This window comes from Ambystoma mexicanum, chromosome 8, assembly GCF_040938575.1.
Source record: "Ambystoma mexicanum isolate Mex_15411 chromosome 8, UKY_AmexF1_1, whole genome shotgun sequence".
NCBI classification, from domain to species: domain Eukaryota; kingdom Metazoa; phylum Chordata; class Amphibia; order Caudata; family Ambystomatidae; genus Ambystoma; species Ambystoma mexicanum.
The window spans coordinates 1514765778-1514793150 of NC_090929.1; the positions used below are offsets into that span (position 1 = coordinate 1514765778).

General features: G+C 52.2%; 1 protein-coding gene across 6 annotated transcripts in view; it reads right to left on the reverse strand.

Moving 5' to 3' along the window:
• Positions 1–27373, reverse strand: part of SH3PXD2A (SH3 and PX domains 2A) — a 1212758-nt gene that overhangs the window by 528226 nt on the left and 657159 nt on the right. The window lies entirely within an intron of this gene.

Genomic DNA, 27373 nt, shown 5'->3' on the forward strand with positions numbered 1-27373 from the left:
AACGGATTTCAGCAGTTGCAAGCAAAAGACAACGATTTTGACAGGTGGAGAAATTTGATTCAAATTGCAATTCGCGGCACTTTTTCCGAGTGCGTAAAGTGTGATTATATAGAAAGTCGGTTTGTTGGAAAGATGAGGATCTTAGCTTTAAAATGAAAGTTAAATCTTGTTCCTAGCACACGCGGTTCAAAAGATACGGATGATTTTGTGGAGGTAGATTTTCAGAAATAAAGTAAGATTCAAATGGCAAATGACACTTTCCCAGGTTTGAAATCACAGAATGGACACACGATTTCTATGCAGTTCTAAATAGGTTGAAATGGTTTGAATTAGATTATTTTAAACTAAGAGATTGGTTCTGCACAATTCTGGCTGGATACTCACACTATAAATTTGAACTAGGCAGTTAAGATCTGGTCAAGTTTGGACTGCGGTTCTCTCTGGTCTGCTGGTCTGGACCTCTGGTTCTGGCAAAGGTTCTTGGCACTGCACAGCGGTCTGGTCTGGTCGGTGGTTCTGGATCTCTGGTTCTGGTCTCGGCACTGCATAGCGGTCTGGTCTGGTCTCTGGTTCTGGCAAAAGTTCTTGGCACAGGGTTCTAGCCAGAATCACACAGTTGAATGGTTTGGTTAGGTTGCTGGATTCTGAGGCCTGCTGAGAAGGATTCAGCTTTTGGTTCAGGCCTCACTGCTTCAAGTTCTGGAGTCTATCTGGAGTCTATGGTCCTTCTGGATATTGTCTGGTCCGGCAAAGTGCTTCGCAAGAAAGTGGAAAGAGCAGTCTCTACCTGGGTTTCAGTGGGTCTTTTTATGTCTCTTGAAAGTGGGTGGGAAGGCTGACTTTCTATGCTCAACCCTCTGAGGATCCTGATAGTCTAGAAAATTCTTTGTCGCCTGACTGGGGAACAGAGTTGTGAGTCATCCAGTGCTACCAATTTGCAATCTATTGAAGAAACGCCCCTTTGCTTTTACTTAGAAAATGAATTTTTCATAACTAACAGGTTTCCCAGATACACACGTCGTTGAAATTACATGTACACATCACAGATTGCTTAAGGTACAGTTTGGTTCAAGGCACATGTTTCTACGAGCTTGGGTTTAGAAACGACAACATTTTGCGCTTTTTAGTGACTTTCGCCATATTGGGTTTTCCTCAAAATTTACAAAGACCTGCACCCTCTCCCTGAGCATATTAATATAAGTTATAATGTCTCTAGCATAAACCCAGTGTCTGCAAGATTAATCAATCGCAGGGTTCGGTCTCAGAACATCGTACAACGTTGAACTTAGTTTCAATTTGTAGGTACATTTTTCATATTAAGAATCTCCAAATTGTACATTGTTGTAAGCTTCATACAATATTTTATAAGCAATTAAATAAAACATACATTTGCCCTTAATGGAATTCACATCTGAGTCTGGGTCCGCCCCCAGGAGCTTGGCTTGACTCAGAGATCAAATGTCTTCCTTCCCCCAGAGCAACTGTTGACAATTACACCTCAAATCAGCATATCCTATTCAGCCGAAGAGTCTATTGTGTTGCCTGAGGTCAGAAGAGCAGGGTGCCACTCTGCATATGGTTAACAGAGACTTGTGATCTCCTTGTGCTGTTGCTGGTAAGGGCAGGTCTGAATGCTTCCCGTGGACAGAGGCCTCTTGAACTTTTAATTAGATCAGACTGCCTTCTGATGTGGGGCCTGGGAACAGTAGGTGTTGAGAATTTTCATTAACCAGCAAGGCTTTGAAGTTTCCAGCTAACTCAGGTTCCTTGTCAGCTCCTGAAAGACAGGCCTCCTGTCAGAGTTTAGACCGCTAGCGCCGGTTAGTGTTGAGCGCCGGTACTGCACCCCTTTTTGGGAGCTGTCTTGAATTAATCCATTTCAAAAAGGGGATTTTACTTGATAACATATGATCCTTGCTAACATTGTATTGATGTGGATTCTGTAGTGGAGTAATGTAGAACACCCAACCAGAAGTTGGATTTTTTTTGTCCGGTGGTTTTGTGCCCATGATTTTAGCGATTTTTGACATTAATTAAATCAGATTTTGAACAGCACCATATTCCTTTGCACTGATTTTGCTCATGGCGCTTCTGGCCCATCACGCTCACACTGGTGGGTGGCAGGTCAGGCGACCATTTTGGTGTGCGCAAAAACTGCGCAGCTTTCCTGGATTCTGGTGCAAAGGTGGGCTTTTCAGCCATCCTGGATTTTCTAAGCCCACAGCACCAAATGTTGTAGCATAATAGTTCAAACGTGGGTCAAGACACCTGGCAGGGTTTTCTAGTACATTAATGGCTAGATTTTTACAGGTTTCCCACCTCCACACCCTGCCAGAAACATCTGGGGCAGATTATAGAAGCTTTGCACTGGGGAAAATGCATAGTTGCACAGTATTAGTCTGCTCTAATACAAGAAAACATTGAGGCCATATTAGAAAACCTTTGCACCATGACTGGTGCAAATCCGCATGGTATTAGCCCTAGGGTAACATTTGCCCTGGTGCGAAATATATAAACTTTCAATGCATTTTTGCACTCAGGCAAAGTTTGTCCAGAGCAAATAGCATGCAGAATTGCACTTGTCACGGTGCAAACTTTTTCTGTAAGGGCCCAAATGTATTTTTTTGCACTCTGGCAATTTTGAACTTGCACAGGTGCAACGTTTCTGTAATCTAGCCACTGATTGCATCCTTCACTGGGTGAAGCATTTCTTTTAGCCTGTCTTCTCTAAGCCATTACTTTTGTCTGCAGCTAAATTGGACCCCGACCATTATCATCAGAAGAGCAACGATGAAAGAGAGCTTTCTGCTTCTGTAAGGAAGGCCTGGTATCAACAGTAAGACAGATACAAGTGACCACAGTTCAAGTGTGTCCATTGAACTTAAAAAGGGGTTGAAAAACACCCATCTAATCCTAAAACTACAGATGCGAGCAAGCTACTGGCCATCAAATAATAATAACGCAGTCCTAGTGGTGTCTTGGGAAAATAAAAGGGCCTATACTAATAAACCTATTGCCAATCCTTACCTCTAAATACAAATAGTGTGGGAAACAATGTTATGAAAAGGAAAGAAGTGTTCACAAAATGATATGTCAGGATGTCCAGGCCGTTGGCCTCCCTTCCCCACGTTTTCAGCACGGGACAAGGCGGTTCACTCAAGCTTAGCACAGTCTCTGGCTTCTCTAGCACGAGGGTGCAGTTCAAACGTTAGCATCAGGGCCTTCCGTGCCCAAGTCTCTTTACCTTTCAAAGTCTCATGATCCATAGGGCTTGATGCAACAAACACACAAGTTCTTTTTTCTCTTTCAGATTTTCACAAGTACTCCATTTCTCAGGCGATTCACTATTCACCCTGCATCCCCCTTAGCCAGGCTCATATCCTTTTAACACAATGTTCTTCACCTTGGATCCCCCTCATCCGGGATCAGATCCTCTTTACACAATGTTCACAGAATAGGATGTTCTTTCTCGGGTGACTCACGGAACACCCCGGACACCCCTCAGGCAGGCTCAGATACCCTTTAACACAATTAGTCTCCCTGCTCCAGGCTCAGACCAATTTCAATTTCAAATGTAACTCCTAACACAAATCTGCTTTAACCAAAAGCTTTTATCTGATCTCCCTCTGATGGTCACGGACCAACTTCATATACTTTTTCATCAATTATCAAAGACTTTTGAATGTGCACAGGGTTTTGCTTGACCCGTTACAGGACCACTTCGATTTCACAGTTCATCATCTCTTTTACAATTGCCACCTTTCAGGTGGATACCTAACAGACTTTCGAATGAGCACCCACGTGGTACCGGACCACTCTGTCTATGGTATTGTATCTGTGCTTCAAAGTTCAATCCCTCCTCTGCTGTTTAATTTGTGTTGCATGCCACATACGCTTCATACAATGTTCGATTCAGCTTTCACTATAGAATGTTGCCGCTTGCAACCTTGGCTTCAACACAGACTGGTCTTGTATCCGTCTCGCCAACTCACTGGCTGTGCTGACTTCACTGTCGCTGCTTTGCTGTAGAAGCCAAGGACAGTACCACAGCGGCAAACGATTCTCCCAGCCTTGACTATGGACACGGGAGAGACCCGGGTACCTCCGAGACACAATGCAGGATTCTTCAGCCTCCATTCTTGGTTTTATGCTTCCTATTCTTGAAGGTTCGTGAAAGTAAGTCTTTCGTTGAAAAGGTCAAGCTCACTTCCCTCCTTGCAATCCTCTTTGGTCTTGCCGTCGTTCGCCTTGTATTAAACTGCCATCTTGAAACTGCTGCTTCCTTGTGTGTTTTGCCTCATTCAGAGTGAGCTTTCATGCTCCGCCTTTTATCCGTGTGGGGAAGTGTGATGGAAGTCAGGTGTGTGCAATGATCAATAATTGCTTGACCCTGCCTGGCCATTGTATTGACATGTCAGGTAGGCAGGTTGAGTGTTAGTCCGTTTTCTCTCAGAGCGAGCTGTCCGTGAGAAAGTGTTTGTGTTGGAAAAGGGGGTGTTGAGTTCCTAAGTATCCTACCTGGTAGGATGGGAAAGGTGTTACAGGGAAGGGCATAGTGTGTTTCACCATCCGGTTTGTCACACATCCACGGTGTGTCACACATCCACTCCCCGGAGATCCCTCAACCAGGTGATCCTCCTGCACTGGCCCACCCCCAGGAACTGGATTCTCACACTTCCCAGTCCCAGGACTCGCTGAAATTGACTTTTATGGACATCGGGGGCAAGTACGTGTAATTCAGATGTACCCAATAAAAAGTAACATGTCTTTACCAAGCATTGTATGAAATGACAATGCTCGCAGAGGGACATCTGCAAGGGCTGGCTCCACGGGTGTTGCTAGGTCTGGAAAAGATCCGGGGCTACGCTAATGTTGGGACTGACAGGACTCTGAGCAAGCTAGCCTTTCGTTTTTAGCACCTGAGCTTCTATCCGGGGCTACAGCCAAAAGACCCGGGGCTATAGCCCCCTCAGCAACGCATCTGGCTGGCGCCTCGCATCCCTGGTCCTGATTTATCACCTCGCTTGCCTGGATTTCTGCCAGTGCTTTGCAGCCTCGCACAGAGGACATCATCTTTCTGAACACTCCGAAAAGCATGCACGAAAAGAGCTTTGCTTTTGGAATCTTTAAGCCTGTTTTGAATGCGTATGCCAACAGAATGACATTATGTCCTCTGAGCAGATCCGTGAAAACAACGCAGTTTATTTCAAATGAATTAGGAACACTGAAGTATGTCTGCTAATTATTTCTGCAGGCGCAAGTAATCATGCGATGTGTGCGCAAAATGCACAGCTTCTTCAATCCAATATGATAACGATATCTGGTCTTTATCTTCATGCCACAACCCTCCCTCTTCTACGTGCTTTAATAATAGCTGATGTGAGTACCCAACTTAATGATACTCAATTTAAAGCCCTCAGTAAGATGAAGTGCAGAGTTGTCGCTGCTAGGATTCAAATGTGTGGTGTGCAGGCTGAACACAGAGGCCAGGGATGAGCGCTTAGCTTGCAGAGCTATCTAGTCAAATGCACTATGTCACCGTAGAGCAGTGGTCTTCAAACATTTTAGGCCTGGGCCCACCCCGACCAAAATGACATGCCGGCCCCCCCCAACAATGCCAAATGGACAGTAAGTACAAATGGCTATAAACTATTGCGCTCCGTCACCACAGCCTTCTCCCAGTATAGTCCCTGGGATCCCCCACCCGCTCCCATCACAGTCTCTTGCCACCCTCATACCACTCCTAGCCCAGTCCCTGGGCTCTCCCAACCCTACCGCACCACAGACCCTGGGCTCTCCAAACCCTGCTCCCACCACTATCCCATGGCTCCCGCCCATCCTGCTCCGACCACAGTCCCAGGGCCAGTGGGGGCTGGTGCATTTTTTAAGTGGCGGGGCATACGTATTTCCAGCAGATATGCCATAGCGACCTAGAGCAGTGAAGGAGACCGAACCAATCCAAGGTGGAGCATGGGTGGAGGGGTTTCCCCATGTGCTTTTTTTTAATATTGGGTTAAAATGTTGTATTTTAGAGCATACTTTAAAAAAGAAAGTTGGTGAAAAGTCAAGCAGTTTGCAATTGGCGCTGGAGGACCCAGGGGGCAGGTATGATATTTCTTACTGGACATATATGTTAGATATCCAGCAAAAAAAATACCATCGCTGTCCCCTGCGATCCACAGTGCCTCAGAATGAGAGCTGATTTTGGCAGGTGGGTAGGGGGATTGTACAACAAAGTCATTTTTAAAATGCCTTTGTTGTACAACCCTCATTCCCTCCTATACCCCCAACACGCCAAAATCAGCTCAACTGAACAAAACAAACACGCACACATTCACACAGCAATCACTCTATCAATCACACGAGCACCCATCACCATACACTCACTCATAACACAAGCATACACACATCCATACACATATTTCAACAAAAAAATGAATGAACATAAACATAATTTCTGTAGGGGCCTATGCATGGGTGCTGATTGTGCGAGGAGGGGCAGGGTCTCCCCCTCGCACATACAGACATGCAGTGCCCCAGTCAGCATTTCCAATGAGCTATGCAAGGCTGGCGAAGAAAACAACCCCAGCCTTGCATGGCTCAGTGAGCATGTGTGGCTGAGGAACTGAACTGTCAAAGGGACACATTGTTTCTCTTTGACAGTTCAACCAGTCCAGGAGCACACCCTCAGCTGGAAAAAGGAGCTGAGGGAGTGCTCAGTGTTTCACTGGGCTGCCTCCTCGGCTCATCCATAATGTGTGAGGGGGCCACTGGGTGGACGCCCCCTTGCCCATTATGGATGAGCCACCAGGCTCAGACTGGCCTATAGGGCAATGCCCGTACCAAAATGCAAAATGCTACTGTGGGCCAGTTTGATGAGTTACTTGACTATGCAGCTAATAGTTTTGACCATTGTTGCTGAATAAATAATCTTTAAATATCACCATTTGCTTACATTTTAACAGAAGACACACCCATGAGTACTATTCAAACAGTCTGTGATTAAAGGAATGAATATTCATTTGCAACTGTGGGCCATTTTTTCATTGGTGCCTGACAATGTTTCATGCTCCAGCCCGACCATGTGAGTCGCCCCTGCCCATTTCCTCCGATCTAAAAAAAACATGTTATTTTTCAATTTTTTAAAGTTTTTTTTTAAACATTTCATGCTGGGTTCCCCCCGGGGATGCAGCCAGTTTGAAGACCTCTGCCGTAGAGGCAAAGCATTGAGTGGGCATAGAACTTCTTAATAACACATGTAATATCCGAGTGCTAGTCAGTCCCAACACACAGCTGGGAAACGGAGAGTTCTGCATAAGATCACATCAGTAGGCATATGATGGGGTGTGTGGAAACTATGCCCTGAATACCACATTCTTAAGCCTATGATGCAGTGCTGGGCAGTTCCCAAGAGGCCTTTGCGGTGCTAAAACTCAGAGCAAGAGATACAGACCAATCCAAGCCAGAGTGTTGGCTTCCCCTCACCAGAGGATGCCACTAACTGCCCCAGAGCAAGGGTTCAGGCCGCCTCATCCGAGGTATGGACCCACCAGGTGCCTCCTGCTGCTGGCACCAGGGGCACTCTCCTAGAGCTGTGCAGTACCCACCCCGACCCCGGCTTCCGCAGGGAATTCCGAGGCGTCTTCCTTTTTACATTTGATTTTTTTGCTTCCTCCACAAACCAAGAAGACTAACCCTTGCGTGCATGCGGCGCAGTACACAATACGCAGGGATATTGACCGGGCACATGCAGTGAGGAAATCTCTGCAAAGTATAATGCATTGCAACTGAGGCGCGGACCGGGGCTTCTAGGCTCCACTTGAGACTCTGATAGACAACTGTAGTATCTTGATCCAGGAATGGTAGACAGGACACAGGGAGGACACAGGAGCCGGTAGGTACAAATGGTAAGTGCCCACAGTACAACAACCTCACGTTATTAGTTGTGCTTGGTGTTTATGCAGGCTGAAGCAGTCAAAACTATCCAAGGTACCATTTGTACTCTGCAATCAATATTAGATTGGATTAGACAGAAATAGGTCAGAATGAAGCTGGGAGAATTGGAAGCCAGAGCCGGGAGAAGCAAGCATGAGGCACACCCCGGGTTAGGTTAGGTGGCTGCTGGCTCTACTAGGAGGAATGAAGGGGCATTAAGAAAGCCAGCGATCACGTGTGATATCTTAAGTCCTCGCGCACTCTGGGCAGCCCTCCAGGGCAGTATCTAATACAGGGCCTCCACGCCAGGCAGGATTGATGCTTTACAGTTCCCTCCGTGGCCGCCGGCTGACGTGCCAATGTTCCATTTTAGCGCGCGCAAGCGGAATGGCGACGTCACTTGGCGTCTGACGGATTGGCAGAGAAAGAATAATGGGAATGTGGAAGGTTTGGGATCCAAACTTTCCTAGGCCGCCATGGCGTACTGAAATTCTAGTTGTGCTGTTGACTTCCTGCACCGTCTTAGACGCCAGGTTCATAAATTGCCAACTGGCCGCGTACCACGAGGAGCAAACGTGACTAGCCTTGACTTTTCATCCAATGGAATTTTGCATGCTGGTAACTGTAGTTCTGACTTCCCATTATACGTTATTTTTTATTGGGTTCTGACTTGGTTGTAAATCTTTGAAAATGCCATTGAAGATATATTCATAAGAATTTAAATTTCAGAATGAAAGGCGCTGTTGGTTGCAAAGTCAGGTCTGGATGGGTGATCCTGTGGACCTGCAGTCTTTCCGTAAATACCCACCCACTGACGCAAACGTGCCCGGGCCTATACAACACAGTGCAGGGCACGCCCCCCGCAGTACTCCGCCTCTCAGCTACAGAGGGCGGAGCCAAATAGTAGGTTTCCATGCCCCGAAAGGGCCTGGAAGAGTGGCAGACAAATGCACTCCTCTGCCAGTCCACCCGCCGTGCGGTAATTGTATTTTTGACCACTGGGCATGCAAAAAACTGCAGCTCTTCTGTTTGTTTTTCAATTGGGCATGTGACCATTTCGACCACTAATGAGGCTAGAATATTTCAAGCACTCAGATTGGCTACAATGGCTGGTATTTCAGCCAATCAGAATGCACAAAATATTTCAGCCTCTGGGGTGGGCAAAACGTGCACAAACCCAATGCAAAAAGTAAGTAAAAAATTCATCCACCAGCAGAGGGACACTAAGTGGATTCTGCCAATTTCGGCTCAGCCCTACCCTGTACTTGTGGCCCTTCGGACCCCAACAGTGGGAGCCATAACACACCCTATGGTCAGTCCTTGTAGGTGCAGTTTCGGACCCTGTCTGCTACATGGAAGAAGGCCACAGGCAAATGAAATTCAGAACCAAGATGTCTTTTGGATGTTTGCATGGCCTTGCAAGCACATTATGTACAGCCTGCGGGAGGGTTACCCTGAGGAAGGCCAAGTTACGCACCTTGGAAAATCCTGTGTGACCCGCGCCCAGTCATGGAGAAATTATGGATGATGATGGTTGGCCATTGATCATAAAAACGGGGTGGGAGGTTCCACGCCAGGCCGGAAAGGAAAGGTTACGCACCTATAAAACGGGACAGATATTGATTGCATAGTGAGACATGTATAAAGAGATCAAAGGCGATCAATAAATGAGCCACACAGAGCAAGAAACAGAAGGTAAATGATAATCTTTGTGCATTTTTAATTGGGACTGAACCACTGTATTGCTCTATAGACCACGAGCGTCAAAGAGAACCAGGCAGGAGGATATAGACGCGTCCCTGCGGTGCCCGTTCCCTTGCTCATTAAGGAAGCTCTGAGAACCAGGCAGGAGGATATAGCCCTGTCCCTGCGATGCCTGTTCCCTTGCTCATTAGGCAAGCTCAGAGAACCAGGCAGGAGGATATAGCCCTGTCCCTGCGATGCCCGTTCCCTTGCTCATTAGGGAAGCTCAGAGAACCAGGCAGGAGGATATCGTCCCTGTGATGCCCGTTCCCTTGCTCACTAGGGAAGCTCAGAGAACCAGGCAGGAGGATATAGCCCTGTCCCTGCAATGCCCGTTCCCTTGTTCATTAAGGAAGCTCAGAGAACCAGGCAGGAGGATATAGTCCTGTTCCTGCGATGCCCTTTCCCCTGCTCATTAGGGAAGCTCAGAGAACCAGGCAGGAGGATATAGCCCTGTCCCTGCAATGCCAGTTCCCTTGCTCATTAGGGAAGCTCAGAGAACCAGGCAGGAGGATATAGCCCTGTCCCTACGATGCCCGTTCCCTTGCTCATTAGGGAAGCTCAGAGAACCAGGCAGAAGGATACAGCCTCATCCCTGCGATGCCCGTTACCTTGAACATTAGGGAAGCTCAGAGAACCAGGCAGGAGGATATAGTCCCTGCGATGCCCATTCCCTTGCTCACTAGGGAAGCTCAGAGAACCAGGCAGGAGGATATAGCCCTGTCCCTGCAATGCCCGTTCCCTTGTTCATTAAGGAAGCTCAGAGAACCAGGCAGGAGGATATAGTCCTGTTCCTGCGATGCCCTTTCCCCTGCTCATTAGGGAAGCTCAGAGAACCAGGCAGGAGGATATAGCCCTGTCCCTGCAATGCCAGTTCCCTTGCTCATTAGGGAAGCTCTGAGAACCAGGCAGGAGGATATAGCCCTGTCCCTACGATGCCCGTTCCCTTGCTCATTAGGGAAGCTCAGAGAACCAGGCAGAAGGATACAGCCTCATCCCTGCGATGCCCGTTACCTTGAACATTAGGGAAGCTCAGAGAACCAGGCAGGAGGATATAGTCCCTGCGATGCCCATTCCCTTGCTCACTAGGGAAGCTCAGAGAACCAAGCAGGAGGATATAGTCCCTGCGATGCCCGTTCCATTGCTCCCTAGGGAAGCTCAGAGAACCAGGCAGGAGGCTATAGCCCTGTCCCTGCGATGCCCATTCCCTTGCTCATTAGGGAAGCACAGAGAACCAGGCAGGAGGCTATAGCCCTGTCCCTGCGATGCCTGTTCCCTTGCACATTAGGGAAGCTCAGAGAACCAGGCAGGAGGATACAGTCCCTGCGATGCCCATTCCCTTGCTCACTAGGGAAGCTCAGAGAACCAGGCAGGAGGATATAGCCCTGTCCCTGCAATGCCCGTTCCCTTGCTCATTAAGGAAGCTCAGAGAACCAGGCAGGAGGATATAGTCCTCTTCCTGCAATGCCCGTTCCCCTGCTCATTAGGGAAGCTCAGAGAGCCAGGCAGGAGGATATAGCCCTGTCCCTACAATGCCAGTTCCCTTGCTCATTAGGGAAGCTCAGAGAACCAGGCAGGAGGATATAGCCCTGTCCCTGCGATGCCCGTTCCCTTGCTCATTAGGGAAGCTCAGAGAACAGGGGCGTTGCTAGGGGGGGGCTAAGGGGGCTATAGCCCCTGATCTTTTGGTTGTAGCCCCGGATAGAATCTCAGGAGCTACAGCCAAAAGACTAGCTAGCCCCCAGTCCCAACAGTTCCGACATCAGCTTAGCCCTGGGTCTTTTCCAGACCTAGCAACTCCCCTGTCAGAGAACCAGGCAGGAGGATATAGCCCTGTCCCTACGATGCCTGTTCCCTTGCTAATTAGAGAAGCTCAGAGAACCAGGCAGGAGGATATAGTCCCTGCGATGCCCATTCCCTTGCTCACTAGGGAAGCTCAGAGAACAAGGCAGGAGGATATAGCCCTATCCCTGCGATGCCCGTTCCCTTGCTCATTAAGGAAGCTCAGAGAACCAGGCAGGAGGATATAGCCCTGACCCTGCAATGCCCGTTCACTTGCTCATTAGGGAAGCTCAGAGAACCAGACAGGAGGCTAGAGCCCTGTCCCTGTGATGCCCGTTCCCTTGCTCATTAGGGAAGCTCAGAGAACCAGGCAGGAGGATATAGCCCTGTCCCTGCGATGCCCGTTCCCTTGCTCATTAGGGAAGCTCAGAGAACCATGCAGGAGGATATAGTCCCTGCGATGCCCGTTTCCTTGCTCACTAGGGAAGCTCAGAGAACCAGGCAGGAGGATATAGCCCTATCCCTGCGATGCCCGTTCCCTTGCTCATTAAGGAAGCTCAGAGAACCAGGCAGGAGGATATAGCCCTGACCCTGCAATGCCCGTTCACTTGCTCATTAGGGAAGCTCAGAGAACCAGACAGGAGGCTAGAGCCCTGTCCCTGTGATGCCCGTTCCCTTGCTCATTAGGGAAGCTCAGAGAACCAGGCAGGAGGATATAGCCCTGTCCCTGCGATGCCCGTTCCCTTGCTCATTAGGGAAGCTCAGAGAACCATGCAGGAGGATATAGTCCCTGCGATGCCCGTTTCCTTGCTCATTAGGGAAGCTCAGAGAACCAGGCAGGAGGATATAGCCCTGTCCCTGCGATGCCCGTTCCCTTGCTCATTAGGGAAGCTCAGAGAACCATGCAGGAGGATATAGTCCCTGCGATGCCCATTCCCTTGCTCACTAGGGAAGCTCAGAAAACCAGGCAGGAGGATATAGCCCTATCCCTGCGATGCCCGTTCCCTTGCTCATTAAGGAAGCTCAGAGAACCAGGCAGGAGGCTATAGCCCTGACCCTGCGATGCCCGTTCCCTTGCTCATTAGGGAAGCTCAGAGAACCAGGCAGGAGGCTATAGCCCTGTCCCTGCGATGCCCGTTCCTTGCTCATTAGGGAAGCTCAGAGAACCAGGCAGGAGGCTATAGCCCTGTCCCTGCGATACCCGTTCCCTTGCACATTAGGGAAGCTCAGAGAACCAGGCAGGAGGATATAGTCCTGTTCCTGCGATGCCCGTTCCCTTGCTCATTAGGGAAGCACAGAGAACCAGGCAGGAGGATATAGTCCCTGGGATGCCCGTTCCTTTGCTCACTAGGGAAGCTCAGAGAACCAGGCAGGAGGATATAGCCCTGTCCCTGCGATGCGCCTTCCCTTGCTCATTAGGGAAGCTCAGAGAACCAGGCAGGAGGATATAGCCCTGTCCCTGTGATGCCCGTTCCCTTGCTCATTAGGGAAGCTCAGTGAACCAGGCAGGAGGCTACAGCCCTGTCCCTGCGATGCCCGTTCCCTTGCTCATTAGGGAAGCTCAGAGAACCAGGCAGGAGGATATAGCCCTGTCCCTGCGATGCCCGTTCCCTTGCACATTAGGGAAGCTCAGAGAACCAGGCAGGAGGATATAGTCCTGTTCCTGCGATGCCCGTTGCCTTGCTCATTAGGGAAGCTCAGAGAACCATGCAGGAGGATATAGCCCTGTCCCTGCGATGCCCGTTCCCTTGCTCATTAGGGAAGCTCAGAGAACCAGGCAGGAGGATATAGCCCTGTCCCTGCAATGCCCATTCCCTTGCTCATTAGGGAAGCTCAGACCACCAGGGAGGAGGATATAGCCCTGTCCCTGCAATGCCCGTTCCCTTGCTCATTAGGGAAGCTCAGAGAACCAGGCAGGAGGCTATAGCCCTATCCCTGCGATGCCCGTTCCCTTGCTCATTAAGGAAGCTCAGAGAACCAGGCAGGAGGCTATAGCCCTGACCCTGCGATGCCCGTTCCCTTGCTCATTAGGGAAGCTCAGAGAACCAGGCAGGAGGCTATAGTCCTGTCCCTGCGATGCCCGTTCCTTGCTCATTAGGGAAGCTCAGAGAACCAGGCAGGAGGCTATAGCCCTGTCCCTGCGATGCCCGTTCCCTTGCACATTAGGGAAGCTCAGAGAACCAGGCAGGAGGATATAGTCCTGTTCCTGCGATGCCCGTTGCCTTGCTCATTAGGGAAGCTCAGAGAACCATGCAGGAGGATATAGCCCTGTCCCTACGATGCCTGTTCCCTTGCTCATTAGGGAAGCTCAGAGAACCAGGCAGAAGGATACAGCCCCATCCCTGCGATGCCCGTTCCCTTGCTCATTAGGGAAGCTCAGAGAACCAGGCAGGAGGATATAGTCCCTGCGATGCCCGTTTCCTTGCTCACTAGGGAAGCTCAGAAAACCAGGCAGGAGGATATAGCCCTATCCCTGCGATGCCCGTTCCCTTGCTCATTAAGGAAGCCCAGAGAACCAGGCAGGAGGATATAGCCCTATCCCGACAATGCCCATTTCCTTGGTCATTAGGGAAGCTCAGAGAATTAGGCAGGAGGTTATAGTCCTGTTCCTGCGATGCCCGTTGCCTTGCTCATTAGGGAAGCTCAGAGAACCAGGCAGGAGGATATAGCCCTGTCCCTGCAATGCCCGTTCCCTTGCTCATTAAGGAAGCTCAGAGAACCAGGCAGGAGGATATAGTCCTGTTCCTGCGATGCACGTTCCCCTGTTTATTAGGGAAGCTCAGACCACCAGGCAGGAGGATATAGCCCTATCCCGACAATGCCCATTTCCTTGGTCATTAGGGAAGCTCAGAGAACCAGGCAGGAGGTTATAGTCCTGTTCCTCCGATGCCCGTTGCCTTGCTCATTAGGGAAGCTCAGAGAACCAGGCAGGAGGATATAGCCCTGTCCCTGCAATGCCCGTTCCCTTGCTCATTAGGGAAACTCAGAGAACCAGGCAGGAGGATATAGTCCCTGCAATGCCCGTTCCCTTGCTCACTAGGGAAGCTCAGAGAACCAGGCAGGAGGATATAGTCCCTGCGATGCCCGTTCCCTTGCTCACCAGGGAAGCTCAGAGAACCAGGCAGGAGGATATAGCCCTGTCCCTGCGATGCCCATTCCCTTGCTCATTAGGGAAGCTCAGAGAACCAGGCAGGTGGATATAGCCCTGCCCCTGCAATGCCCGTTCCCTTGCTCGTTAGGGAAGCTCAGAGAACCCCAGGCAGGAGGATATAGTCCTGTTCCTGCGATGCCTGTTCCCTTGCTCATTAGGGAAGCTCAGAGAACCAGGCAGGAGGATATAGTCCTGTTCCTGCGATGCCCGTTCCCTTGCTCATTAGGGAAGCTCAGAGAACCAGCCAGGAGGATATAGCCCTGTCCCTGCGATGCCCGTTCCCTTGCTCATTAGGGAAGCTCAGAGAACCAGGCAGGAGGATATAGCCCTGTCCCTGCGATGCCCGTTCCCTTGCACATTAGGTAAGCTCAGAGAACCAGGCAGGAGATTATAGTCCTGTTCCTGCGATGCACGTTCCCTTGCACATTAGTGAAGCTCAGAGAACCAGGCAGGAGGTTATAGCCCTGTCCCTGCGATGCCCGTTCCCTTGCTCACTAGGGAAGCTCAGAGAACCAGGCAGGAGGATATAGCCCTGTCCCTGCGATGCCCGTTCCCTTGCTCATTAGTGAAGCTCAGAGAACCAGGCAGGAGGACTGTTCCTGCGATGCACGTTCCCTTGCACATTAGTGAAGCTCAGAGAACCAGGCAGGAGGATATAGTCCTGTTCCTGCGGTGCCCGTTTCCTTGCTCATTAGGGAAGCTCAGAGAACCAGGCAGGAGGATATAGTCCTGTTCCTGCGATGCCCGTTCCCTTGCTCATTAGTGAAGCTCAGAGAACCAGGCAGGAGGATATAGTCCTGTTCCTGCGATGCCCGTTCCCTTGCTCATTAGGGAAGCTCGGAGAACCAGGCAGGAGGATATAGCCCTGTCCCTGCGATGCCCATTCCCTTGCTCATTAGGGAAGCTCAGAGAACCAGGCAGGAGGATATAGTCCTGTTCCTGCGATGCCCGTTCCCTTGCACATTAGGTAAGCTCAGAGAACCAGACAGGAGGATATAGATGCGTCCCTACGATGCCCGTTCCCTTGCTCATTAGGGAAGCTCAGAGAACCAGGCAGGAGGATATAGACGCGTCCCTACGATGCCCGTTCCCTTGCTCATTAGGGAAGCTCAGAGAACCAGGCAGGAGGATATAGATGCATCCCTATGATGCCAGTTCCCTTGCTCATTAGGGAAGCTCAGTGAACCAGGCCGGAGGCTATAGCCCTGTCCCTGCGATGCCCGTTCCCTTGATCATTAGTGAAGCTCAGAGAACCAGGCAGGAGGGTATAGTCCTGTTTCTGCGATGCCTGTTGCCTTGCTCATTAGGGAAGCTCAGAGAACCATGCAGGAGGATATAGCCCTGTTCCTGCGATGCCTGTTCCCTTGCTCATTAGGGAAGCTCAGAGAACCAGGCAGGAGGATATAGTCCTGTTCCTGCGATGCCCGTTCCCTTGCTCATTAGGGAAGCTCAGAGAACCAGCCAGGAGGATATAGCCCTGTCCCTGCGATGCCCGTTCCCTTGCTCATTAGGGAAGCTCAGAGAACCAGGCAGGAGGATATAGCCCTGTCCCTGCGATGCCCGTTCCCTTGCACATTAGGTAAGCTCAGAGAACCAGGCAGGAGATTATAGTCCTGTTCCTGCGATGCACATTCCCTTGCACATTAGTGAAGCTCAGAGAACCAGGCAGGAGGTTATAGCCCTGTCCCTGCGATGCCCGTTCCCTTGCTCACTAGGGAAGCTCAGAGAACCAGGCAGGAGGATATAGCCCTGTCCCTGCGATGCCCGTTCCCTTGCTCATTAGTGAAGCTCAGAGAACCAGGCAGGACGACTGTTCCTGCGATGCACGTTCCCTTGCACATTAGTGAAGCTCAGAGAACCAGGCAGGAGGATATAGTCCTGTTCCTGCGATGCCCGTTCCCTTGCTCATTAGGGAAGCTCAGAGAACCAGGCAGGAGGATATAGTCTTGTTGCTGCGATGCCCGTTCCCTTGCACATTAGGGAAGCTCAGAGAACCAGGCAGGAGGATATAGACGCGTCCCTATGATGCCAGTTCCCTTGCTCATTAGGGAAGCTCAGTGAACCAGGCAGGAGGATATAGACGCGTCCCTATGATGCCAGTTCCCTTGCTCATTAGGGAAGCTCAGTGAACCAGGCAGGAGGCTATAGCCCTGTCCCTGCGATGCCCGTTCCCTTGATCATTAGGGAAGCTCAGAGAACCAGGCAGGAGGGTATAGTCCTGTTCCTGCGATGCCTGTTGCCTTGCTCATTAGGGAAGCTCAGAGAACCATGCAGGAGGATATAGCCCTGTCCCTGCGATGCCTGTTCCCTTGCTCATTAGGGAAGCTCAGAGAACCATGCAGGAGGATATAGCCCTGTCCCTGCGATGCCCGTTCCCTTGCACATTAGGGAAGCTCAGAGAACCAGGCAGGAGGGTATAGTCCTGTTCCTGCGATGCCCGTTGCCTTGCTCATTAGGGAAGCTCAGAGAACCATGCAGGAGGATATAGCCCTGTCCCTGCGATGCCCGTTCCCTTGCTCATTAGGGAAGCTCAGAGAACCATGCAGGAGGATATAGCCCTGTCCCTGCGATGCCCGTTCCCTTGCACATTAGGGAAGCTCAAAGAACCAGGCAGGAGGACATAGTCCTGTTCCTGCGATGCCCGTTGCCTTGCTCATTATAGAAGCTTAGAGAACCATGCAGGAGGATATAGCCCTGTCCCTGCGATGCTCATTCCCTTGCTCATTAGGGAAGCTCAGAGAACCAGGCAGGAGGATATAGCCCTGTCCCTGCGATGCCCGTTGCCTTGCTCATTAGGGAAGCTCAGAGAACCATGCAGGAGGATATAGCCCTGTCCCTGCGATGCCCGTTCCCTTGCTCATTAGGGAAGCTCAGAGAACCATGCAGGAGGATAAAGCCCTGTCCCTGCGATGCCCGTTCCCTTGGACATTAGGGAAGCTCAAAGAACCAGGCAGGAGGACATAGTCCTGTTCCTGCGATGCCCGTTGCCTTGCTCATTATAGAAGCTCAGAGAACCATGCAGGAGGATATAGCCCTGTCCCTGCGATGCTCATTCCATTGCTCATTAGGGAAGCTCAGAGAACCAGGCAGGAGGATATAGCCCTGTCCCTGCGATGCCCGTTCCCTTGCTCATTAGGGAAGCTCAGAGAACCATGCAGGAGGATATAGCCCTGTCGCTGCGATGCCCATTCCCTTGCTCATTAGGGAAGCTCAGAGAACCATGCAGGAGGATATAGCCCTGTCCCTGCGATGCCCATTCCCTTGCTCATTAGGGAAGCTCAGAGAACCATGCAGGAGGATATAGCCCTGTCCCTGCGATTCCCGTTCCCGTGCTCATTAGGGAAGCTCAGAGAACCATGCAGGAGGATATAGCCCTGTCCCTGCGATGCCCGTTCCCTTGCTCAATTTGGAAGCTCAGAGAACCAGGCAGGAGGATATAGTCCTGTTCCTGCGATGCCCGTTGCCTTGCTCATTAGGGAAGCTCAGAGAACCATGCAGGAGGATATAGCCCTGTCACTGCGATGCCAGTTGCCTTGCTCATTAGGGAAGCTCAGAGAACCAGGAAGGAGGATATAGCCCTGTCACTGCGATGCCCGTTGCCTTGCTCATTAGGGAAGCTCAGAGAACCAGGCAGGAGGATATAGCCATGTCCCTGCGATGCCCGTTCCCTTGCACATTAGGGAAGCTCAGAGAACCAGGCAGAAGGATACAGCCCCGTCCCTGCGATGCCCGTTCCCTTGCTCATTAGGGAAGCTCAGAGAACCAGGCAGGAGGATATAGTCCCGTTCCTGCGATGCCCGTTGCCTTGCTCATTAGAGAAGCTCACAGAACCATGCAGGAGGATATTGCCCTGTCCCTGCGATGCCCGTTGCCTTGCTCATTAGGGAAGCTCAGAGAACCAGGCAGGAGGATATAGTCCTGTTCCTGCGATGCCCGTTGCCTTGCTCATTAGGGAAGCTCAGAGAACCATGCAGGAGGATATAGCCCTGTCCCTGCGATGCCCGTTGCCTTGCTCATTAGGGAAGCTCAGAGAACCAGGCAGGAGGATATAGCCCTGTCCCTGCGATGCCCGTTCCCTTGCTCATTAGGGAAGCTCAGAGAACCAGGCAGAAGGATACAGCCCCGTCCCTGCGATGCCCGTTCCCTTGCTCATTAGGGAAGCTCAGAGAAACAGGCAGGAGGATAGAGCCCCGTCCCTGCGATGCCCGTTGCCTTGCTCATTAGGGAAGCCCAGAGAACCATGCAGGAGGATATAGCCCCGTCCCTGCGATGCCCGTTGCCTTGCTCATTAGGGAAGCTCAGAGAACCATGCAGGAGGATATAGCCCTGTCCCTGCGATGCCCGTTGCCTTGCTCATTAGGGAAGCTCAGAGAACCAGGCAGGAGGATATAGTCCTGTTCCTGCGATGACCGTTCCCTTGCTCATTAGGGAAGCTCAGAGAACCATGCAGGAGGATATAGCCCTGTCCCTGCGATGACCGTTCCCTTGCTCATTAGGGAAGCTCAGAGAACCATGCAGGAGGATATAGCCCTGTCCCTGCGATGACCGTTCCCTTGCTCATTAGGGAAGCTCAGAGAACCATGCAGGAGGATATAGCCCTGTCCCTGCGATGCCCGTTGCCTTGCACATTAGGGAAGCTCAGAGAACCAGGCAGGAGTATATAGTCCTGTCCCTGCGATGCCCGTTCCCTTGCACATTAGGGAAGCTCAGAGAACCAGGCAGAAGGATACAGTCCTGTTCCTGCGATGCCCGTTGCCTTGCTCATTAGGGAAGCTCAGAGAACCATGCAGGAGGATACAGTCCTGTTCCTGCGATGCCCGTTGCCTTGCTCATTAGGGAAGCTCAGAGAACCAGGCAGGAGGATACAGTCCTGTTCCTGCGATGCCCGTTGCCTTGCTCATTAGGGAAGCTCAGAGAACCATGCAGGAGGATATAGCCCTGTCCCTGCGATGCCCGTTCCCTTGCTCATTAGGGAAGCTCAGAGAACCAGGCCGGAGGATATAGTCCTGTTCCTGCGATGCCCGTTGCCTTGCTCATTAGAGAAGCTCACAGAACCATGCAGGAGGATATTGCCCTGTCCCTGCGATGCCCGTTGCCTTTCTCATTAGGGAAGCTCAGAGAACCAGGCAGGAGGATACAGTCCTGTTCCTGCGATGCCCGTTGCCTTGCTCATTAGGGAAGCTCAGAGAACCATGCAGGAGGATATAGCCCTGTCCCTGCGATGCCCGTTGCCTTGCTCATTAGGGAAGTTCAGAGAACCAGGCAGGAGGATATAGCCCTGTCCCTGCGATGCCCGTTCCCTTGCTCATTAGGGAAGCTCAGAGAACCAGGCAGAAGGATGCAGCCCCATCCCTGCGATGCCCGTTCACTTGCTCATTAGGGAAGCTCAGAGAACCAGGCAGGAGGATATAGTCCTGTTCCTGCGATGCCTGTTCCCTTGCTCATTAGGGAAGCTCAGAGAACCAGGCAGGAGGATAGAGCCCCGTCCCTGCGATGCCCGTTGCCTTGCTCATTAGGGAATCTCAGAGAACCATGCAGGAGGATATAGCCCCGTCCCTGCGATGCCCGTTGCCTTGCTCATTAGGGAAGCTCAGAGAACCATGCAGGAGGATATAGCCCTGTCCCTGCGATGCCCGTTGCCTTGCTCATTAGGGAGGCTCAGAGAACCATGCAGGAGGATATAGCCCTGTCCCTGCGATGCCCATTCCCTTGCTCATTAGGGAAGCTCAGAGAACCATGCAGGAGGATATAGCCCTGTCTCTGCGATGCCCGTTACCTTGCTCATTAGGGAAGCTCAGAGAACCATGCAGGAGGATATAGCCCTGTCCCTGCGATGCCCGTTCCCTTGCTCATTAAGGAAGCTCAGAGGACCAGGCAGGAGGATATAGTCCTGTTCCTGCGATGCCCGTTGCCTTGCTCATTAGGGAAGCTCAGAGAACCATGCAGGAGGATATAGCCCTGTCCCTGCGATGCCCGTTGCCTTGCACATTAGGGAAGCTCAGAGAACCAGGCAGGAGTATATAGTCCTGTCCCTGCGATGCCCGTTCCCTTGCACATTAGGGAAGCTCAGAGAACCAGGCAGGAGGATACAGTCCCCTCCCTGCGATGCCAGTTCCCTTGCTCATTAGGGAAGCTCAGAGAACCAGGCAGGAGGATATAGTCCTGTTCCTGCGATGCCCGTTGCCTTGCTCATTAGAGAAGCTCACAGAACCATGCAGGAGGATATTGCCCTGTCCCTGCGATGCCCGTTGCCTCGCTCATTAGGGAAGCTCAGAGAACCAGGCAGGAGGATATAGCCCTGTCCCTGCGATGCCCGTTCCCTTGCTCATTAGGGAAGCTCAGAGAACCAGGCAGGAGGATATAGTCCCTGCGATGCCCGTTTCCTTGCTCACTAGGGAAGCTCAGAGAACCAGGCAGGAGGATATAGTCCCTGCGATGCCCATTCCCTTGCTCACTAGGGAAGCTCAGAAAACCAGGCAGGAGGATATAGCCCTATCCCTGCGATGCCCGTTCCCTTGCTCATTAGGGAAGCTCAGAGAACCAGGCAGGAGGATATAGTCCTGTTCCTGCGATGCCCGTTGCCTTGCTCATTAGAGAAGCTCACAGAACCATGCAGGAGGATATTGCCCTGTCCCTGCGATGCCCGTTGCCTTGCTCATTAGGGAAGCTCAGAGAACCAGGCAGGAGGATATAGCCCTGTCCCTGCGATGCCCGTTCCCTTGTTCATTAGGGAAGCTCAGAGAACCAGGCAGGAGGATATAGTCCCTGCGATGCCCGTTTCCTTGCTCACTAGGGAAGCTCAGAGAACCAGGCAGGAGGATATAGTCCCTGCGATGCCCATTCCCTTGCTCACTAGGGAAGCTCAGAAAACCAGGCAGGAGGATATAGCCCTATCCCTGCGATGCCCGTTCCCTTGCTCATTAAGGAAGCTCAGAGAACCAGGCAGGAGGCTATAGCCCTGTCCCTGCGATGCCCCTTCCTTGCTCATTAGGGAAGCTCATAGAACCAGGCAGGAGGCTATAGCCCTGTCCCTGCGATACCCGTTCCCTTGCACATTAGGGAAGCTCAGAGAACCAGGCAGGAGGATATAGTCCTGTTCCTGCGATGCCCGTTCCCTTGCTCATTAGGGAAGCACAGAGAACCAGGCAGGAGGATATAGTCCCTGGGATGCCCGTTCCTTTGCTCACTAGGGAAGCTCAGAGAACCAGGCAGGAGGATATAGCCCTGTCCCTGCGATGCGCGTTCCCTTGCTCATTAGGGAAGCTCAGACAACCAGGCAGGAGGATATAGCCCTGTCCCTGTGATGCCCGTTCCCTTGCTCATTAGGGAAGCTCAGTGAACCAGGCAGGAGGCTATAGCCCTGTCCCTGCGATGCCCATTCCCTTGCTCATTAGGGAATCTCAGAGAACCAGGCAGGAGGATATAGCCCTGTCCCTGCGATGCCCGTTCCCTTGCACATTAGGGAAGCTCAGAGAACCAGGCAGGAGGATATAGTCCTGTTCCTGCGATGCCCGTTGCCTTGCTCATTAGGGAAGCTCAGAGAACCTTGCAGGAGGATATAGCCCTGTCCCTGCGATGCCCGTTCCCTTGCTCATTAGGGAAGCTCAGAGAACCAGGCAGGAGGATATAGCCCTGTCCCTGCAATGCCCATTCCCTTGCTCATTAGGGAAGCTCAGACCACCAGGGAGGAGGATATAGCCCTGTCCCTGCGATGCCCGTTCCCTTGCTCATTAGGGAAGCTCAGAGAACCAGGCAGAAGGATACAGCCCCATCCCTGCGATGCCCGTTCCCTTGCTCATTAGGGAAGCTCAGAGAACCAGGCAGGAGGATATAGCCCTGTCCCTGCGATGCCCATTCCCTTGCTCATTAGGGAAGCTCAGAGAACCATGCAGGAGGATATAGCCCTGTCCCTGCGATGCCCATTCCCTTGCTCATTAGGGAAGCTCAGAGAACCATGCAGGAGGATATAGCCCTGTCCCTGCGATGCCCGTTCCCTTGCTCATTAGGGAAGCTCAGAGAACCAGGCAGGAGGATATAGTCCAGTTCCTGCGATGCCCGTTGCCTTGCTCATTAGGGAAGCTCAGAGAACCATGCTGGAGGATATAGCCCTGTCACTGCGATGCCCGTTGCCTTGCTCATTAGGGAAGCTCAGAGAACCAGGCAGGAGGATATAGCCCTGTCCCTGCGATGCCCGTTCCCTTGCTCATTAGGGAAGCTCAGAGAACCAGGCATGAGGATATAGTACCGTTCCTGCGATGTCCATTGCCTTGCTCATTAGGGAAGCTCAGAGAACCAGGCAGGAGTATATAGTCCTGTTCCTGCAATGCCCGTTGCCTTGCTCATTAGGGAAGCTCAGAGAACCATGCAGGAGGATATAGCCCTGTCCCTGCGATGCCCGTTCCCTTGCACATTAGGGAAGCTCAGAGAACCAGGCAGGAGGATACAGCCCCCTCCCTGCGATGCCAGTTCCCTTGCTCATTAGGGAAGCTCAGAGAACCAGGCAGGAGGATATAGTCCTGTTCCTGCGATGCCCGTTGCCTTGCTCATTAGAGAAGCTCACAGAACCATGCAGGAGGATATTGCCCTGTCCCTGCGATGCCCGTTGCCTTGCTCATTAGGGAAGCTCAGAGAACCAGGCAGGAGGATATAGCCCTGTCCCTGCGATGCCCGTTCCCTTGTTCATTAGGGAAGCTCAGAGAACCAGGCAGGAGGATATAGTCCCTGCGATGCCCGTTTCCTTGTTCATTAGGGAAGCTCAGAGAACCAGGCAGGAGGATATAGTCCCTGCGATGCCCGTTTCCTTGCTCACTAGGGAAGCTCAGAGAACCAGGCAGGAGGATATAGTCCCTGCGATGCCCATTCCCTTGCTCACTAGGGAAGCTCAGAAAACCAGGCAGGAGGATATAGCCCTATCCCTGCGATGCCCGTTCCCTTGCTCATTAAGGAAGCTCAGAGAACCAGGCAGGAGGCTATAGCCCTGACCCTGCGATGCCCGTTCCCTTGATCATTAGGGAAGTTCAGAGAACCAGGCAGGAGGATATAGCCCTGTCCCTGCGATGCCCGTTCCCTTGCTCATTAGGGAAGCTCAGAGAACCAGGCAGAAGGATGCAGCCCCATCCCTGCGATGCCCGTTCACTTGCTCATTAGGGAAGCTCAGAGAACCAGGCAGGAGGATATAGTCCTGTTCCTGCGATGCCTGTTCCCTTGCTCATTAGGGAAGCTCAGAGAACCAGGCAGGAGGATAGAGCCCTGTCCCTGCGATGCCCGTTGCCTTGCTCATTAGGGAAGCTCAGAGAACCATGCAGGAGGATATAGCCCTGTCCCTGCGATGCCCGTTGCCTTGCTCATTAGGGAAGCTCAGAGAACCATGCAGGAGGATATAGCCCTGTCCCTGCGATGCCCGTTGCCTTGCTCATTAGGGAGGCTCAGAGAACCATGCAGGAGGATATAGCCCTGTCCCTGCGATGCCCATTCCCTTGCTCATTAGGGAAGCTCAGAGAACCATGCAGGAGGATATAGCCCTGTCCCTGCGATGCCCGTTCCCTTGCTCATTAAGGAAGCTCAGAGGACCAGGCAGGAGGATATAGTCCTGTTCCTGCGATGCCCGTTGCCTTGCTCATTAGGGAAGCTCAGAGAACCATGCAGGAGGATATAGCCCTGTCCCTGCGATGCCCGTTGCCTTGCACATTAGGGAAGCTCAGAGAACCAGGCAGGAGTATATAGTCCTGTCCCTGCGATGCCCGTTCCCCTGCACATTAGGGAAACTCAGAGAACCAGGCAGGAGGATACACCCCCCTCCCTGCGATGCCAGGTCCCTTGCTCATTAGGGAAGCTCAGAGAACCAGGCAGGAGGATATAGTCCTGTTCCTGCGATGCCCGTTGCCTTGCTCATTAGAGAAGCTCACAGAACCATGCAGGAGGATATTGCCCTGTCCCTGCGATGCCCGTTGCCTTGCTCATTAGGGAAGCTCAGAGAACCAGGCAGGAGGATATAGCCCTGTCCCTGCGATGCCCGTTCCCTTGCTCATTAGGGAAGCTCAGAGAACCAGGCAGGAGGATATAGTCCCTGCGATGCCCGTTTCCTTGCTCACTAGGGAAGCTCATAGAACCAGGCAGGAGGATATAGTCCCTGCGATGCCCATTCCCTTGCTCACTAGGGAAGCTCAGAAAACCAGGCAGGAGGATATAGCCCTATCCCTGCGATGCCCGTTCCCTTGCTCATTAAGGAAGCTCAGAGAACCAGGCAGGAGGCTATAGCCCTGACCCTGCGATGCCCGTTCCCTTGCTCATTAGGGAAGCTCAGAGAACCAGGCAGGAGGCTATAGCCCTGTCTCTGCGATGCCCGTTCCTTGCTCATTAGGGAAGCTCAGAGAACCAGGCAGGAGGCTATAGCCCTGTCCCTGCGATACCCGTTCCCTTGCACATTAGGGAAGCTAAGAGAACCAGGCAGGAGGATATAGTCCTGTTCCTGCGATGCCCGTTCCCTTGCTCATTAGGGAAGCACAGAGAACCAGGCAGGAGGATATAGTCCCTGGGATGCCCGTTCCTTTGCTCACTAGGGAAGTCAGAGAACCAGGCAGGAGGATATAGCCCTGTCCCTGCGATGCGCGTTCCCTTGCTCATTAGGGAAGCTCAGAGAACCAGGCAGGAGGATATAGCCCTGTCCCTGTGATGCCCGTTCCCTTGCTCATTAGGGAAGCTCAGTGAACCAGGCAGGAGGCTATAGCCCTGTCCCTGCGATGCCCATTCCCTTGCTCATTAGGGAAGCTCAGAGAACCAGGCAGGAGGATATAGCCCTGTCCCTGCGATGCCCGTTCCCTTGCACATTAGGGAAGCTCAGAGAACCAGGCAGGAGGATATAGTCCTGTTCCTGCGATGCCCGTTGCCTTGCTCATTAGGGAAGCTCAGAGAACCATGCAGGAGGATATAGCCCTGTCCCTGCGATGCCCGTTCCCTTGCTCATTAGGGAAGCTCAGACCACCAGGGAGGAGTATATAGTCCTGTCCCTGCGATGCCCGTTCCCTTGCACATTAGGGAAGCTCAGAGAACCAGGCAGGAGGATACAGCCCCCTCCCTGCGATGCCAGTTCCCTTGCTCATTAGGGAAGCTCAGAGAACCAGGCAGGAGGATATAGTCCTGTTCCTGCGATGCCCGTTGCCTTGCTCATTAGAGAAGCTCACAGAACCATGCAGGAGGATATTGCCCTGTCCCTGCGATGCCCGTTGCCTTGCTCATTAGGGAAGCTCAGAGAACCAGGCAGGAGGATATAGCCCTGTCCCTGCGATGCCCGTTCCCTTGTTCATTAGGGAAGCTCAGAGAACCAGGCAGGAGGATATAGTCCCTGCGATGCCCGTTTCCTTGCTCACTAGGGAAGCTCAGAGAACCAGGCAGGAGGATATAGTCCCTGCGATGCCCATTCCCTTGTTCACTAGGGAAGCTCAGAAAACCAGGCAGGAGGATATAGCCCTATCCCTGCGATGCCCATTCCCTTGCTCATTAAGGAAGCTCAGAGAACCTGGCAGGAGGCTATAGCCCTGACCCTGCGATGCCCGTTCCCTTGCTCATTAGGGAAGCTCAGAGAACCAGGCAGGAGGCTATAGCCCTGTCCCTGCGATGCCTGTTCCTTGCTCATTAGGGAAGCTCAGATAACCAGGCAGGAGGCTATAGCCCTGTCCCTGCGATACCCGTTCCCTTGCACATTAGGGAAGCTCAGAGAACCAGGCAGGAGGATATAGTCCTGTTCCTGCGATGCCCGTTCCCTTGCTCATTAGGGAAGCACAGAGAACCAGGCAGGAGGATATAGTCCCTGGGATGCCCGTTCCTTTGCTCACTAGGGAAGCTCAGAGAACCAGGCAGGAGGATATAGCCCTGTCCCTGCGATGCGCGTTCCCTTGCTCATTAGGGAAGCTCAGAGAACCAGGCAGGAGGATATAGCCCTGTCCCTGTGATGCCCGTTCCCTGGCTCATTAGGGAAGCTCAGTGAACCAGGCAGGAGGCTATAGCCCTGTCCCTGCGATGCCCATTCCCTTGCTCATTAGGGAAGCTCAGAGAAGCAGGCAGGAGGATATAGCCCTGTCCCTGCGATGCCCGTTCCCTTGCACATTAGGGAAGCTCAGAGAACCAGGCAGGAGGATATAGTCCTGTTCCTGCGATGCCCGTTGCCTTGCTCATTAGGGAAGCTCAGAGAACCTTGCAGGAGGATATAGCCCTGTCCCTGCGATGCCCGTTCCCTTGCTCATTAGGGAAGCTCAGAGAACCAGGCAGGAGGATATAGCCCTGTCCCTGCAATGCCCATTCCCTTGCTCATTAGGGAAGCTCAGACCACCAGGGAGGAGGATATAGCCCTGTCCCTGCGATGCCCGTTCCCTTGCTCATTAGGGAAGCTCAGAGAACCAGGCAGAAGGATACAGCCCCATCCCTGCGATGCCCGTTCCCTTGCTCATTAGGGAAGCTCAGAGAACCAGGCAGGAGGATATAGCCCTGTCCCTGCGATGCCCATTCCCTTGCTCATTAGGGAAGCTCAGAGAACCATGCAGGAGGATATAGCCTTGTCCCTGCGATGCCCATTCCCTTGCTCATTAGGGAAGCTCAGAGAACCATGCAGGAGGATATAGCCCTGTCCCTGCGATGCCCGTTCCCTTGCTCATTAGGGAAGCTCAGAGAACCAGGCAGGAGGATATAGTCCTGTTCCTGCGATGCCCGTTGCCTTGCTCATTAGGGAAGCTCAGAGAACCATGCAGGAGGATATAGCCCTGTCACTGC